Below are 16,452 nucleotides of genomic sequence, written 5' to 3'. Positions count from 1 at the left end.
TTGTTTGGAGTGTAGCCATGTATGGAAGTGAAACATGGACGATAACTAGTTTGGACAAGAAGAGAATAGAAGCTTTCGAAATGTGGTGCTACAGAAGAATACTGAAGATAAGGTGGATAGATCACGTAACTAATGAGGAGGTATTGAATAGGATTGGGGAGAAGAGAAGTTTGTGGCACAACTTGACTAGAAGAAGGGATCGGTTGGTAGGACATGTTTTGAGGCATCAAGGGATCACAAATTTAGCATTGGAGGGCAGCGTGGAGGGTAAAAATCGTAGAGGGAGACCGAGAGATCAGTACACTAAGCAGATTCAGAAGGATGTAGGTTGCAGTAGGTACTGGGAGATGAAGCAGCTTGCACAGGATAGAGTAGCATGGAGAGCTGCATCAAACCAGTCTCAGGACTGAAGACAACAACAACATATAACTCAGTACATATCTCGAAATATCTCTTCTTATCTTACCGATTCCTAAACTTTAATATACGGTGATTATCAATGCAAAGTAGTTCCAAGCCCTATTATTCCTTGGAGCGTCCATTTACTCCATGGAATAGCTTCTCTGCTATCTCTGCTTTCTCTTATGGAAAGAATGTGACCAAAATGGTACTGAAACAGAGGATGACAGACTAAAGGCCGAATTACTAAATGTCTTCTTCCAAAGCTGTTTCACAGAGGAAGACTGCACTGTGCTTCCTTCTCTAGATTGTCGCACAGTTGACAAAATGGTAGATATCGAAGTAGACGACAGAGGGATAGAGAAACAATTAAAATCGCTCAAAAGAGGAAAGGCCGCTGGTCCTGATGGGATACCAGTTCGATTTTACACAGAGTACGCGAAGGAACTTGCCCCCCTTCTTGCAGCGGTGTACCGTAGGTCTCTAGAAGAGCGAAGCGTTCCAAAGGATTGGAAAAGGGCACAGGTCATACCCGTTCTCAAGAAGGGACGTCGAACAGATGTGCAGAACTATAGACCTATATCTCTAACGTCGATCAGTAGTAGAATTTTGGAACACGTATTATGTTCGAGTATAATGTCTTTTCTGGAGACTAGAAATCTACTCTGTAGGAATCAGCATGGGTTTCGAAAAAGACGATCGTGTGAAACCCAGCTCGCGCTATTCGTCCACGAGACTCAGAGGGCCTTAGACACGGGTTCACAGGTAGATGCCGTGTTTCTTGACTTCCGCAAGGCGTTTGACACAGTTCCCCGTAGTCGTTTAATGAACAAAGTAAGAGCATACGGACTATCAGATCAATTGTGTGATTGGATTGAGGAGTTCCTAGATAACAGAACGCAGCACGTCATTCTCAATGGAGAGAAGTCTTCCGAAGTAAGAGTGATTTCAGGTGTGCCGCAGGGGAGTGTCATAGGACCGTTGCTATTCACAATATACATAAATGACCTGGTGGATGACATCGGAAGTTCACTGAGGCTTTTTGCAGATGATGCTGTGGTGTATCGAGAGGTTGCAACAATGGAAAATTGTACTGAAATGCAGGAGGATCTGCAGCGAATTGACGCATGGTGCACGGAATGGCAATTGAATCTCAATGTAGCGAAGTGTAATGTGATGCGAATACATAGAAAGATAGGTCCCTTATCATTTAGCTACAAAATAGCAGGTCAGCAACTGGAAGCAGTTAATTCCATAAATTATCTGGGAGTACGCATTAGGAGTGATTTAAAATGGAATGATCATATAAAGTTGATCGTCGGTAAAGCAGATGCCAGACTGAGATTCATTGGAAGAATCCTAAGGAAATGCAATCCGACAACAAAGGAAGTAGGTTACAGTACGCTTGTTCGCCCAATGCTTGAATACTGCTCAGCAGTGTGGGATCCGCACCAGGTAGGGTTGATAGAAGAGATAGAGAAGATCCAACGGAGAGCAGCGCGCTTCGTTACAGGATCATTTAGTAATTGCGAAAGCGTTACGGAGAAGATAGATAAACTCCAGTGGAAGACTCTGCAGGAGAGACGCTCAGTAGCTCGGTACGGGCTTTTGTTGAAGTTTCGAGAACATACCTTCACCGAAGAGTCAAGCAGTATATTGCTCCCTCCTACGTATATCTCGCGAAGAGACCATGAGGATAAAATCAGAGAGATTAGAGCCCACACAGAAGCATACCGACAATCCTTCTTTCCACGTACAATACGAGACTGGAATAGAAGGGAGAACCGATAGAGGTACTCAGGGTACCCTCCGCCACACACCGTCAGGTGGCTTGCGGAGTACGGATGTAGATGTAGATGTAGATGCTTGCCGATTAGCCGTGAAAGAAGGAGGATGTATATGTATGTATTGTTGAGCTAGTCGCCATCTTGATGAGATTCTGTATGCGAAGGAATTTAATACATGAACTAAAGTATGTGTGTTCGCGTATTATTTAACTGCTATTGTTGACAGTGTCTGCTTACTACGCTGTATAGCACGGTATCAGTGGGGAACGTCTGATTTACACTGGACGAACCTGCCGTTTTGTATGCTCAAGATATCCAGTTACTTCAAATAAATAGGCTAACACGGTCTTACCAACAGATCTCCCGTCTTCCCCATGTGATCACCGAAAGTTAGTAATTATTACAAATGTTTTCAGGAGATCGACTGACAATTTTCGTCGCACCGAGACTTCGAAATTGCTCCACTGCCTTATGGAATTTAAGTTAAGCTCAATTTAATCAGGATACAACAGTATTGAACTGTGTGAATGTGATAAGCCTGCTGTGTGAATGAAAATTCCTTTAACATATGCATGTTTTTACTATCCTGATCAGTGAAGCTAAATCAGGCCAGTCTGAGAGAGGTTTCTAAATTTTTTGAATACCACAAAAAATAAAAAAATAAATTTGGCGACCGTGTACTGGGGCATACCCGCACCCCACGTACACAGTGATAGTCGTATGTTGATTGGAAGAAGGCCAGTTGAAGGGCAGTTGAAGGCCTGCAACCAACCTGTCTGCATGGACCTACACCTGGAGTTATTGTCTGGGGTGCGATTTCGTGTAACAGCTGGAGCACTCTCGTCGTTATCCCACGCACGTGACTGCATATTTGTACGTAAGCCTGGTGGTTTGACCTTTTCTGCTGACATTCATGAACAGCTTCCAGGGGGTGTTTTCCAAGAGGGCAAGGCTCGTCCACGTACCGCTGCTGTAACCCAAGGTGCTCCCCGGAGTGGCGACATGTTGCCTTGGCCTGCTCGATCACCAGATCTGTCTACAATCGAGCATATATGGGACATCATCGGGCGACAACACCAGCGACCCTGTGTTGCCCGACCACGTGCAACAGGCGTGTAATTTCACCCCACAACCTGACATCCGGCTCCCATACAACACAATGCATGCACGTTTGCATGCTTGCATTCAACCTTCTGGCCGTTACACCGATTATTTATGCGCCAACGTTTCACATTTTCCATGGCTTATCTACGGCTGCATTAATCTGTGGCCTTGCAATGTTAATCAATTAAATATATTACCTATTCGCGAAATTTGATTACTCTATATTAGCTATCTTTTGCTGTTGCGATTTTGTTTCCCTTAGTGTAAATAATCCATTCGTGATAAGGATAAATATTTTAGTTAGCAAAACAAGAATTTCTACGATGCTATGAATAATACAAAGAAACGCCAACTTTGTGAACCTCAAAGCTTTCATCGCAGGTCGAGGCTAGCAAGGAAATGCTGTGTCTATGGGATCTTGTTTTAAAAGATACCTGAATAAACGATTCACCACATGCGACGGTGCGACATCAAAACCAGCAGAATACATTAGATTTTTGTGTAAAAAATAACATCATCATCAACGCGGCCGGTAGGCAGTTCACACGAAACATACACTTCACACTGTGAATGAATGCTGACACAGTGACAGCGTGTGTGGAGTATGGTGGCTGTCAGTGCTCAGTTATTGTGCAGGGCATTAGCTGATGACAGCTCTTCATCTGCAAGAATATTAGAGGTCACACCGTTACCACCTCCTTTCCTTGGTGTAAACACGATCTGTCTCCCTTGCCTTGTCTTCAATTCTCTTTGACGATTAATAGCAATCATTAAACTAAGCAGAGTACGAGAGCAGTACATAATAATAATAACAGATTTAGAAGAACCTCCTTATAGACTTCCACCTTAAGATGTTTGAGGTGGTTTGTGTGTCTCGATAATACACGGAGCTTTGCTGAAGGGGGCTGTGCTCCTTGGTAGGTTTACCGACGCCCAACTGATGAGAGGCCAGACAAAGAGTAGTCCCCCATACCCTCTAAGGGGATCCCTACTTGACAGTATTTGGGTCGAAACTACACGTGTTCTTAGCTAAGTCTGACAATGATTCCATTTGCTTGTGTCAGACTACTTTCCCATCGGCCTGTCTTGTCCAGCTCTTGTTATTTTCGGCGCCGACAGTACTGGGTTGCGAGGCCCGAAGGTATCTTTCATTCTCGAATATCAGTCGCTTCACAGGACACAACCGGCCGTATTTAATGGAAATTGACCTGGATACGTATGCGAAAAAGGCTACATCTGGATCTAGGATAACAGATATTTCAAAACGCAGAAGGTGGAATGTGAAGAGTATAAATACGAAAGAACAGGGCTTGAAGAAGAAATATTTATATATAACTGCTATAAATGAAACGAGAAAGAAACTAAAAGCAACGAGACATTTGAACTAGTACACAGTGATATATGGTGGGAGCAGAGCAGAAAGAACGACACCAGTGTGGAGTGGTCAATGTAATGGATCAAAAGTGGAAGAGAAATCAAAATAAATGAAGGAATAGTACCAGTACGAGTTAAAGTAGAACAAGAATGTACGAGATTCTTATCCACGAACGCTCCTGAAGAAGTGAAAAAAGACGAAATGAAACAGTTTAAAAAGTAACACAATGTATAATATACAAAGGTATGAAGGGAATTTAAATGTTGGAGCAGGAAAGGATCTACTCCAAACGTCGGGTCTTTCGGGAAGTAACAATAACTCAAAATGGAGAGGAACTCAGGCAATTTACAACTTTCAACCAGCTGAAACAAACAAATACCTACTTTCTCAATAAGTATAGATCGAGTAGTCGACATGATAGATCATTAATCAATTGTATTATAACTGGAATGCAAGATGTTACGGTCCACATAGGTACAGATAAATATTCGGACCTCTATCTGGTAATTTCAAGAATAAGAATAATCTCAAAATGAAGGAAGAAAAATACAAAATCTATATGATACACTGAAGAAGTGTATAAGTTTTATCTCCTACGAGAGGAAACTGCCGCATAATCAGGAAGTGACTGTAAACAAGATTCCAGAAATAGACCGTATGACATTACAAGAATCAAGTATAGTATTAGATATGTAAAAAACCGATGAGTAAGTGTGGAACTTATTAAATATAGTCATACAACATGCAATTTTCTCAGTAATTGCTGAGAAAATAGCCTGGTCTACAACTCTAGTGAAAAATCCATTTAAAAGAGGAGATCGCAAAAATTGTGGAAATTACAGAATCTGTTATTTGCAGAAGATCAAATACTGATTAAAGTAAATGACACAAGTTTGCAGAAATCCAGGTACCTTTCAAATAATCTATGTATATCTTATAATTTTAGAATATCTGTTAGTAAAACTAATAGTGTGGGTTTTAGGGGAAAAGAAGTCAACCAAAAATTGTGCAAGAAAAGAACATTTTAGAACAAGTATATAATTTTATAATGACAAAGACATTGAGCAAAATGACAGCAAATTTCAAACTGTGTGACAGACAATTCAAAGAACTTATAAAAATAACGTTAGGAAAGAAACAAAAACTAAATTTTACGAAATATTGGCTTTACTCAAATTGCTCTGTGGTAGTGAAATATGGGTGTCGACTCAAAAGCAGGTGTGTGAAATACAGTCGGCAGAAATGAGATTCTTAAGGAGTTTTAAAGGATGTACGAGGATGGATAGGATAAAAAATGAAGATATTAGGAAACAATTTAATATAGAATAAGTACATAGTAAGTATTAGATAATAGTCAGAATTAGACCTACCACTTACAAACGGTGAGAAATACCAAACTTCCCATGGCAGCTTTGAAATAACATGCCGAGGGGAAGAAGAGACTGAGGACGACCCAGCGGAAGAACGTGTATGGAAGTCAAAAGCAATAACCTAGCGATCACATGAAGGAGTACGGAAACAGAGAAACACTGAACGAAGAGAACAAAATGAGATTGTAGCGTGATTTTCTGGCAAGTGAGAAAGACAATAATCAATTATTCTTAATACATTGTATACAGGATGGTCCATAGGCGTGAAACCAACATTCTAAAACAAAAACCGGTGGACAAACAAAAATTCAAATGTAAGTTACCGACGTGGCAGCCAGTTTGGTAGCAGCCATCTTGGAAGCAACACGAAGTTTTCTTATGGAAAGTGGGTACTGAGAAATAAGATACAGCTAGAGAATCACATTATGAAATCAATGGTATCTTCCAATTGGGCGTAGCCCTGTTGATTCTAGAATAATGGCTGAAGTTTTTTCCTTACAGGTGACGTAAAAGTGATAGCGTTAACGTAAGATACCTGATACGAGAAGAGAGAAGCACCCATGTAATCGCAGAGGGTTTCAAGCAACGCCATCCAGACAGAACACCCATTACCCTCATTGCACTGGTGAAACTGGCTCTCTGTCACACAGACTGAAAGATGGACGACCGAAAACTGCTGGGGATGAAGCAGCATCAACCGCTATTCTAACATCGTTCAGTAACAGTCAAGAGCAAAGTGATCACTGTAACTCGCAGAAATCTGGGGCCAGCCGTACATCAATAATGAGATTTTGTCCACACATAACTAGCACCCTTCCAAAACGCAAATAGTAGAATATCTCACCGAGGACTATCCAGACAGTGTGGTTCCGCTTATAGAATGGATGACGCCCAACAGGAACAAAAACCTACATTTTCTATGTGGTGCACTGTTTACTAGTAAAGCTAATTTCTATGTGAATGGTAAGGCAAACAAAGAGAGTCACAGATAATACTCAGCCAACCCTCGTTGGATGAATTCATCCAAGATATTTGGCACATCGACAGTGATGGTTTCGAATAGAATATGGGGGTCTCGTGTTCAGAGCACACAAATAGCAGCCTGTTACCCGCAATTTTTAAGCGAAGATGTATTCTCGTCGTTGCTTTCTGAATATGGGACATTTCAAAGTTCCTTTCAACACGATGGGTCCCCACCTCATTACATGCTAGCTGACAGAAAACTCCTGACATTACAGGAAAACTTCCATATACAAAGAGCCCTTGCAATTAACATGGAAGTAATAAATGACGAAATCAGTATAAACAGCAACTTATTAATCATGTTGGCCACTAACACAAAAACGGAGATTTATAAGGTATGCAAATGAACAACATCGCCCCAACGAACACACACACACACACACACACACACACACACACAGCATGCACAAAGAAAAGTCTAACGAAAAACAAAGAGCAACACTTGTCAACACTACATACAGTGAAAGAACCAAATCAAAACACAGTGATTAGTGGAAGTGAGGTGTTAAGTCAAAGTGTCTTCGTAAGACGCCGAAAATCGTACATCCTGGGTACGCAGACCATCTAAGGACAACTCCAAGGCTGCACGTATGCACTAATAAGCTCGCAAATCATAACCAGAAACAAATATTAAATTAACATTAAGAAACTTGTACTGCAAATGCTTTTGTTTTAAAGGGTGCTAACACATTTATGGACCTCCTGTGATTAGCATCTTTTTTTTGTAAATGTATCTTGACTCACTTCGTGTCCCTGCACTTTCTTCTTCTGAACGGGATCCACGGAACACTGTGGATTAAAAAAGTAAAGTTGTATGGCATTATTGGCTGGGAGAGGGAGATGCCGAAGGGCAGATTCAGCTACCTAACTGGAAATGTTTTTCCTATATACATTCTCAAAATTTCCAATTTTTTTCCAGAAAGGACAAAAGATATACGGATATGAATCAGTAATTCCTAGCCAAAACCTTCTACATGTTACTGTAATAGCAATTTCCTTACAGAATAGAAGGATTCGTCAAAAAGAATCTCTCTCAGTTTGTTTTCAGATTTCACTCAGCTCTCTGTCAGACATTTTGTATCGCAGGGTAAGTGATTAAAAATTTTTGTTGCACCACTGTGCACCAATTTTTTTTTTCTAAAGGGAACCTTTATGTGGGTAATGAATGTCGTTCATCGCTCTGGTGTTGTCATTATGTGATGATTGTTCTTTTGAACTGTAGTGGATTACTTACATCAAACTTTATGAGGGAACAAATGTACAGTAAAGCAGTAGTCATCCCAACTCTCTAAACAGATACCTACAGGATGATGGTGGCTTAGCATCACATATTATTCGTACAGCACGTTTCTGCGCTATAAAAACTTTCTTTCTTAAAGATGAGCTACCTCAGAACATTATTCCATACAACATTATTGAATGAAAACCTGCAGAATATGACAACTTACTGACTTCTCTCACCCCAAGATCTGCAGTGATTCTAAGTGAAAATGTGTCTGAACTAAGTTATTTTAGGAGTTCCTGAATGTGCTTTCACCAATTTAAATTCTTATCAATGTGGACACCGAAGAATTTTGAAGTTCCCATCCCACTTGTTATCCTCATCATGTGCTATAGTAAACATTGGTGTAGAAAACTAGATGTGCAGAACAGAATATGTTGTGTCTTTTTAAAATTGAGTATGAGAACTTTCGCAGAAAACTAGTCAATGACACTTATGATGCTTTCAAGAAATTTGTTTACCATCTTTATAATTTCTTCTGTTTCTGTATGTATGCCCAATTCTCCTTGTATGTTAGACGAAAGATCATTTACATATAAGAGGAACAATGGCGGACTTATGACTAAGCCTTCTTTTCTCTCCAGTCAGAATTATGACCCCGGACTAGATTGGCTGAATTACTAAGTAAAACTTTCTGTACCCTTTTGGTTAGATATGACATTATTCATTGGTCAGCTACGCCATCAATCACATAATATTTAAATTTATCTAGGAGAATACTGTGATTTATACAATCCAAAGCCTTAGATAGGTCGCAGAAAATACCAACCGGCGATATTTTATTATTTAATCTGGTAAGGGAACATGCAAATGGCATTCTCAGTAGAGCATGCCTTGTGAAACCCAATCTGTGATTTCCTGTGGAACGCAGTTGCTTAGGTGAGATACTCTTCTCAAAAAATTTGAAAAATGATGTCGGCAAGGAAACAGTTCGGCTGCCATTGAATAAAAAAATGAATAAAGTAAATTTTGTTAAATCATGAAGGTCTATCTGGTATTTAATCCACAGAGGAGGCAGTACGTAAGCAAATATTCCTGTTGTGAGTGATTATTATACTTGTTAACTCTGATATTGATTACGGCTTTCGAACAAGAACAACAACAACCACACACGCACACACACACACACACACACACACACACACACACACTTCTTCGAAGTCTGGGTTATATGGTATATGGTCTGAGATCGTATAGTGTGCACTTTGTATGTAACACGGGAGCTCCTGCTAAGTATATTTGTATGAAAACCAAACATAGTTACACATTAAATGAGGATGTAGCAACAAGTCGTTTTTCAGGAGTCTCTAGCGGGCAGCCAAAGCTTTTAGGATAACGTTTCCTGGCTTGATTTTGCAAGCGAGGATATCACGGCGCAACATTTCGCACAGTCTTGCAACGGTATAAAAGTCTAGCGGTGCTGTAAATCACATCGTGCTTGTCAAGCACGCTACAATACAAGAGTTCCAAAGTCAACAGGGATTCAGAAACACCGGCCACTCCTCACTAGTGTAAACATTTGTCTCCGCCAACGGCTTCAGTAGCTGTTAATCACTGTCTTGTTAGAGAAATAAAGGCACTGTGACCAAACTCCAGTGATATTCTACTTATGTACTCATAATTTAAGTTAATGAGATCCTGATGCTCCATCCAGTGTCCAAATTCCTGCGACGTTTCCCTTCACAAGTACAACGAGAACAGCTCACAGTTCCACGACTACAAAATGACAAATTTCTTTACGCAGCTTCTACTCTAAATTACTTTGTGTGGGAAATTTCTCGTGGTGCGCATGTGGAAGAACTTTTTTACAGGGGCACGTCCTGGGATCGGCGATGCTCCCATGACAAAGCTGAGGAAAACGATTCTCCGATGGACGAGTATGCCAACGCAACGAGGATGAGTCGAATGCGAACATGCGCTATTCGGACATAGACCACCTGAATGTAAATTATTAAGGCCACCCATGACTATTACATGTTCGACTCCCTTCACTACCTGAATAATTTCTTTTATTTCATCATACATTTCTTCAATTTCTTCATCATCTGCAGAGCTAGTTGGCATATAAACTTGTACTACTGTAGTAGGCGTGGGCTCCGTGTCTATCTTGGCCACAGTAATGCGTTTACTATGTTGTTTGAAGTGGCTTACCCGCATTCCTATTTTTATATTCATTATTAAACCTACTCCTGCATTACTCCTATTTGACTTTGTATTTATAACCCTGTATTCGCCTGACCAGAAGTCTTGTTCCTCCTGCCACCGAACTTCACTAACACCCACTATATCTACTTTAACCTATCCATTTCCCTTCTTAAATTTTCTAACCTACCTGCCCGATTAAAGGATCTGACATTCCACGCTCCGATCCGTAGAACGCCAGTTTTTTTTTTTTTTTTTTTTTTTTTTTCTCCTGATAACGACGTCCTCTTGAGTAGTCCCCTCCCGGAGATCCGAATGGGGGACTATTTTACCTCCGGAATATTTTACCCAAGAGGACGCCATCATCATTTAATCATACAGGAAAGCTGCATGCCCTCGGGAAAAATTACGGCTGTAGTTTCCTCTTGCTTTCAGCCGTTCGCAGTACCAGTACAGCAAGGCCGTTTTGGTTATTGTTACAAGGCCAGATCAGTCAATCATCCACACTGTCGCCCCTGCAACTTCTGAAAAGGCTGCTGCCCCTCTTCAGGAACCACACGTTTGTCTGGCCTCTCAACAGATACCCCTCCGTTGTGGTTGCACCTACGATACGGCTGTCTGTATCGCTGAGGCACGCAAGCCTCCCCACCGACGCCAAGGTCTACGGTTTATGGGACATGGGGGGTATTCATACATATGTCGTTTAAAATATGATATCAGACATGTCACCTTAACTGAAAAAGGAAGAGAATTTCGGAACTGTTACTAATTCGTACATACACTAACATTACTTCACGTAGGCCTACGCTGACAATTTGCGTTGTTAATTTTTATATGTTATGTACAGTGTTTTTATACATATTTCAAACAAGTTTACAATTAATATAAGAAAATACTTTGACACTATTAATTTACATAACTTGACTGGCCACTGTCCAAACTACGCACAAACAAACGCGCACACTAAACTACGCACAAACAAAAGCACACACTAAACTGCACACAAACAAACAAACGCACACACTAAACTGCACACAAACAAACAAACACACACTAAACTGCACACAAACAAACAAACAAACACTAAACTACACACAAACAAACAAACAAACACTAAACTACACACAAACAAACAAACACACACTAAACTACACACAAACAAACAAACACACACACTAAACTACACACAAACAAACAAACAAACACTAAACTACACACAAACAAACAAACAAACAAACAAACACTAAACTACATATAAACAAACAAACAAACACTAAACTACACACAAACAAACAAACAAACGAACACTAAACTACACACAAACAAACAAAGAAACAAATACTAAACTACACACAAACAAACAAACAAACAAACAAACACTAAACTACAAACAAACAAACAAACAAACAAACACTAAACTACACACAAACAAACAAACACTAAACTACAAACAAACAAACAAACAAACACTTTACACAAACAAACAAACAAAAACTAAACTACACACAAACAAACAAACAAACACACGCTAAACTACACACACACACACACACACACACACACACACACACACACACACACACGAGCGCGCGCGCGCGCACGCTGGTACATCTGAAATAGAACTTCACTACACAGAGTGACATATTGTGCTCAAGAAAATAGAAATAGTCTGAAATTGTCCATCAAAGTTCCTCCACATAGGATTTTACAGTAATCTCTGAAAAAATTTCATTTGTCAGTTGCACAGACTTTTTTATTTCGCTTTACCTGTATCAACAAATTTCTCTTCTTCAGAAGCCTACGAAATAAGGGATATTATAAATCACTAAACCCTGACCATATATTTACGTAAGGTATAAGAAGTGTATTACAGAAACTTACTCAGTATTAGTTTAACAGATGTCAGTATTTTACAAAACTCAACACTATCTGCTCCTTGTATTTCACAAAGGACCGACATCAGGATCCTATGGATAACCGTACCTGACCACTTCAGATTCCTAGTGCCTCTTCCAGTGTGATCGACAAGGCACTGATACACATTGCTTTCTGTCGGGCAGATAAGATAAGCCGTGGAATTGCATTGCCTGCTTTCACATGATATTTTAACTTTCGCACGGGGATGTGATGGCTTACAAAATCAAAATATTCTCAGTTATAATTATCATTTATCTATTACCTCTAACAAATCATCGTCGAGGGAAATACAGCTTGTTCGCTTACAGTCGTATTTGAAATCTAAACTGTTTGCTATTGAGATTCTTTACTGTACTAAGTATTTATAAATTATATTGTACAAGACAAACACGCAAATTTTTGAAAATACTGACAGAAATACGATGGACAGATAATTCTACGCTTTTATTTTATCTCCTTCTTTGCAGTAACCTGACAGCAGCATACTTTATCCTGTCTGGGAAAATGCCAGTACGGGAAGATTTGTTACAGAATTAATGTACTGTATTACAGTAATCAACTGAACCACATTTAACTACACTCCTGGAAATTGAAATAAGAACACCGTGAATTCATTGTCCCAGGAGGGGGAAACTTTATTGACACATTCCTGGGGTCAGGTACATCACATGATCACACTGACAGAACCACAGGCACATAGACACAGGCAACAGAGCATGCACAATGTCGGCATTAGTACAGTGTATATCCACCTTTCGCAGCAATGCAGGCTGCTATTCTCCCATGGAGACGATCGTAGAGATGCTGGATGTAGTCCTGTGGAACGACTTGCCATGCCATTTCCACCTGGCGCCTCAGTTGGACCACCGTTCGTGCTGGACGTGCAGACCGCGTGAGACGACGCTTCATCCAGTCCCAAACATGCTCAATGGGGGACAGATCCGGAGATCTTGCTGGCCAGGGTAGTTGACTTACACCTTCTAGAGCACGTTGGGTGGCACGGCATACATGTGGACGTGCACTGTCCTGTTGGAACAGCAAGTTCCCTTGCCGATCTAGGAATGGTAGAACGATGGGTTAGATAACGGTTTGGGTGTACAGTGCACTATTCAGTGTCCCCTCGACGATCACCAGAGGTGTACGGCCAGTGTAGGAGATCGCTCCCCACACCATGATGCCGGGTGTTGGCCCTGTGTGCCTCGGTCGTATGCAGTCCTGATTGTGGCGCTCACCTGCACGGCGCCAAACACGCATACGACCATCATTGCCACCAAGGCAGAAGCGACTCTCATCGCTGAAGACGACACGTCTCCATTCGTCCCTCCATTTACGCCTGTCGCGACGCCACTGGAGGCGGGCTGCACGATGTTGGGGCGTGAGCGGAAGACGGCCTAACGCTGTGAGGGACCATAGCCCAGCTTCATGGAGACGGTTGCGAAAGGTCCTCGCCGATACCCCAGGAGCAATAGTGTCCCTAATTTGCTGGGAAGTGGCGGTGCGGTCCCCTACGGCACTGCGTAGGTTCCTACGGTCTTGGCGTGCATCCGTGCGTCGCTGCGGTCCGGTCCCAGGTCGACGGGCACGTGCACCTTCCGCCGACCACTGGCGACAACATCGATGTACTGTGGAGACCTCACGCCCCACGTGTTGAGCAATTCGGCGGTACGTCCAGCCGACCTCCCGCATGCCCACTATACGCCCTCGCTCAAAGTCCGTCAACTGCACATATGGTTCACGTCCACGCTGTCGCGGCATGCTACCAGTGTTAAAGACTGCGATGGAACTCCGTATGCCACGGCAAACTGGCTGACACTGACGGCGGCGGTGCACAAATGCTGCGCAGCTAGCGCCATTCGACGGCCAACACCGCGGTTCCTGGTGTGTCCGCTGTGCCGTGCGTGTGATCATTGCTTGTATAGCCCTCTCGCAGTGTCCGGAGCAAGTATGGTGGGTCTGACACACCGGTGTCAATGTGTTCTTTTTTCCATTTCCAGGAGTGTATTTTGTTAGTAACTTCAGCCGGACCGTGTGGTTCTAGACGCTTCAGTCTGGAACTGCGTGACCGCTACGATCACAGGTTCGAATCCTGCCTCGGGCATGGATGTATGTGATGTCCTTAGGTTAGTTAGGTTTAAGAAGTTCTAAGTTCTAGGGGGACTGATGACCTCAGATGTTAAGTTCCATAGTGCTCAGAACCATTTGAACCATTTTAGTAATTTCATCTCATGTATAAAGAGAAAAAGAGTCTTATTGTGCGACTGGATTCGTGATTTCCTGTCAGGAAGGTCGCAGTTCGTAGTAATAGACGGCAAATCATCGAGTAAAACTGAAGTGATATCAGGTGTTCCCCAGGGAAGCGTCCTGGGACCTCTACTGTTCCTGATCTACATAAATGACCTGGGTGACCATCTGACCAGTTCTCTTAGATTGTTCGCAGATGATGCTGTAATTTACCGTCTAGTAAGGTCACCCGAAGACCAGTATCAGTTGCAAAGCGATTTAGAAAAGATTTCTGTATGGTGTGTCAGGTGGCAGTTGACGCTAAATAACGAAAAGTGTGAGATGATCCACATGAGTTCCAAAAGAAATCCGTTGGAATTCGATTACTCGATAAATAGTACAATTCTCAAGGCTGTCAATTCAACTAAGTACCTGGGTGTTAAAATTACGAACAACTTCAGTTGGAAGGACCACATAGATAATATTGTCGGGAAGGCGAGCCAAAGGTTGCGTTTCATTGGCAGGACACTTAGAAGATGCAACAAGTCCGCTAAAGAGACAGCTTACACTACACTCGTTCGTCCTCTGTTAGAATATTGCTGCGCGGTGTGGGATCCTTACCAGGTGGGATTGACGGAGGACATCGAAAGGGTGCAAAAAAGGGCAGCTTGTTTTGTATTATCGCGTTATAGGGGAGAGAGTGTGGCAGATATGATATTCGAGTTGGGATGGAAGTCATTACAGCATAGACGTTTTTCGTCGCGGCGAGACCTTTTTACGAAATTTCAGTCACCAACTTTCTCTTCCGCATGCGAAAATATTTTGTTGAGCCCAACCTACATAGGTAGGAATGATCATCAAAATAAAATACGAGAAATCAGAGCTCGAACAGAGAGGTTCAGGTGTTCGTTTTTCCCGCGCGCTGTTAGGGAGTGGAACGGTAGAGAGATAATATGATTGTGGTTCGATGAACCCTCTGCCAAGCACTTAAATGTGAATTGTAAAGTAGTCATGTAGATGTAGATGTATGTCATTGGCTTGATAGGTTCCCGGGAATTACGGCGGATAGTATTGTAAAAAGCGCATCTTATGTCATTGTTGGCGGGGAGGTTTCGTGAGGTAGGTTCCTCTCCACTTTCAATGCACTACCACTTTTGCTCTCCGCATGCAGTCGATTTAACTCTTAAGTGTATCTGTTGAATATTGATAACACTGGCAACTTCTTTAAAAGTGTCTATAATTTTGGAACCATCTTTGATAAGTTCGTTATTTATTTTTAAAGGCATTTCACTTTTCAAATTTATTTTATTTTGCTCGTTTGTACTGTGCTCAAAACAGTTCTTATATTTTTGGCTAAGAAGATTAATTTTGCCATGAAAAATCATACATTTTGCCACTCTGATGAGGCAGAGCATCAAAATTTACGTAGACTGTCTAAACCGCAGTATCTCAAGTCAATCAAGAAAGTGAGGTCTATGAGAATAATTAAATGATTAGCCGAATAACTTAAATTAAGGACAATATAACCACCCTTTTGGATACGCTACAGATATTTCATTCATGTATTATTAGTGAACATCACTGTTAATGTAATTTATATTTTAATATTGCAAGGGAAGACGCTATACGTCATAAACCGCACGAATATTTTAGTAGAATAAGACTGAAGCACAACGTTAACTTTCAATTTTGATATGTTTTGTTGTTATGTTAACTCATTACAAGGTTGCCCCAAACATCTTATATTATACCACAACATTAACAGTTTCAGCACAGAAGAGGTGAACTTACATGCGTCCTTTTTCATATTAGTAAAACAAAGTCTCTGTGTGC

General features: G+C 41.4%; 1 long non-coding RNA gene across 1 annotated transcript in view; it reads right to left on the bottom strand.

The window, feature by feature from the left end:
* The window catches only part of LOC126273049 (uncharacterized), a 53,851-nt gene extending 41,355 nt beyond the window's left edge, over positions 1-12,496 (bottom strand). Inside the window, exon 1 of the long non-coding RNA XR_007549297.1 lies at positions 12,364-12,496. This is a non-coding gene — a long non-coding RNA (uncharacterized LOC126273049). The remainder of the gene's footprint in view (positions 1-12,363) is intronic.
* Between the last annotated feature and the right edge of the window lie 3,956 nt (positions 12,497-16,452).

Source organism: Schistocerca gregaria, chromosome 5, assembly GCF_023897955.1.
Source record: "Schistocerca gregaria isolate iqSchGreg1 chromosome 5, iqSchGreg1.2, whole genome shotgun sequence".
NCBI classification, from domain to species: Eukaryota; Metazoa; Arthropoda; class Insecta; order Orthoptera; family Acrididae; genus Schistocerca; species Schistocerca gregaria.
This window is presented reverse-complemented; position numbering and strand designations above follow the sequence as displayed.